Source organism: Pteronotus mesoamericanus, unplaced genomic scaffold (genome assembly GCF_021234165.1).
Source record: "Pteronotus mesoamericanus isolate MK-2021 breed Mesoamerican mustached bat unplaced genomic scaffold, CSHL_Meso_final contig_2, whole genome shotgun sequence".
Classification (NCBI taxonomy): Eukaryota; Metazoa; Chordata; class Mammalia; order Chiroptera; family Mormoopidae; genus Pteronotus; species Pteronotus mesoamericanus.
Window position 1 is genome coordinate 990,542 of NW_026555084.1, and position 1,752 is coordinate 992,293.

Genomic DNA, 1,752 nt, shown 5'->3' on the forward strand with positions numbered 1-1,752 from the left:
TCCATGTGCCTGTGCACACACACGTATTCGTGGGACCGGGTGCGTGTCTCCCTTGTCTCCGGGAGGAAGTGTGGCGGCTGCCAATAGGACTGAATGTGTTCCTCATCCCATCCCACAAGCAGGACTCAGAAAGATCGAAGGAGAAGCAGCAGCCAGGCCCAGATGTTGTCTCTGGTCCATTGAGGACAAAGAAGCCACCCCAGCTGGAGCAAGGGGCTCGGTCCATGGCGGCCCCTTCGGGATGAGAGAGGTTGGGGCGGGGGAGGGGCTATTCTGAGCCCGAGTGTGGAGCTCAGGGGGCCGAATCAACCACACCAGCAATGTGTTTAGATTGAATCTGGGGAGAGGGTTCTGGAGGGCTCCTCAGGATGACTTTGCCCTGTAAATCATAGCCTCCCACCCACGTGTCAGGAAGGAGGAGGCGGAAAGGCAGAGGAATGCAGAAAACTGATATTTTTGAGAACTTAACAATATTCGGGGCCCTGTGCCAGGCGCACACACATCTCTCTCTCTTCAGCCTACAGCGCCCTGCCAGGTAGATAGGATTTTATTTCCCTTTTTTTCTCAGATGAAGAAGCAGAAGTTCAGAGATGAGAAGGAACTTGTATAAATCACAGAAATGGTACATGCTATGTTCCCTTGCTTCTACCAACTCTTTCCTCTATAGTAAAGGCCTTGCTGTCTTTAGCATGTTCCCAGTTGAGCATTTTCCCAAAGAAATCCACTGCCAATCATCTGTCCACACGCCCTTCCACTCATTTACCCACCGTTCCTAATCCTTCAATTACCCAGCAATGCACTCAGCTACTCACACAAGTGATCACACAGCTGTGCGCTAATGCGTGTACAAGGTCTGTCCCGAAGGTATCCAGCCACGTCATACGAAATAGAGGCATTTATTGAAGAAAATACAGGAAACATTGCACATCGACAATGATGCTTCATCTCCCTTCAAAGTAGGCATCTTGGGACCTCACACATTTCTCCTAATCACCATTAGCTGCCCCATCATATTTTCCTGAATCTCATCAATGGTCTGAAATCTCTTCCCTTTCAAAGGTTATTTTAGTTTTGGGAAAAGCCAGAAGTTGCTGGGCACCAAATCTGGATTGCGAGGGGCTGAGTGACCTGGATGATTTGACGTTTCACCAAAAACTTCTGCATGAGACGTGAGACATGAGTGGGCACATTGTGATGAAGCTGCCAGTCACCAGTTGCCCACAGCTGCGGCCTTCTGAATCATCCGAATAATTTCCACAGAGGAATGTTCAAGCTTAACGCAAAATTTGATGCAGACTCATTGCTCTACTTGCTCAGTCATTTTGAATGCGACAGCCGCACAGTACACATGCTCACTCAATGGCGTCTACCACCCCCTCTGACTAGTACGGTGAAGTCATAGGACATCACTGTGCATGCACATTCCAGTCCACTCTCCTTGGCTGCCATGTTACATCCATGTCTCACAAACTGTTCTCACTATATTAACAGTGGCTGGACTTTTCCTGGACAGACTTCATATACATGATCCTATCAGACAACATCCCAACCAGCCATTCGAACACCTACTGGCCCACTGACCCACAAAGCTGCCGCCCGACTAACCACCACTCACACAGATGCCCACCTATTTATCTATGTGTCCCCTGCCTGCGCATTCAAAAAAATAATCATTCTCTGATTTATCTACCCGCCTATCATCCACCCATTCATTCTCCCCGCCAAACGCATAACCAGCCACACACCGTTTAA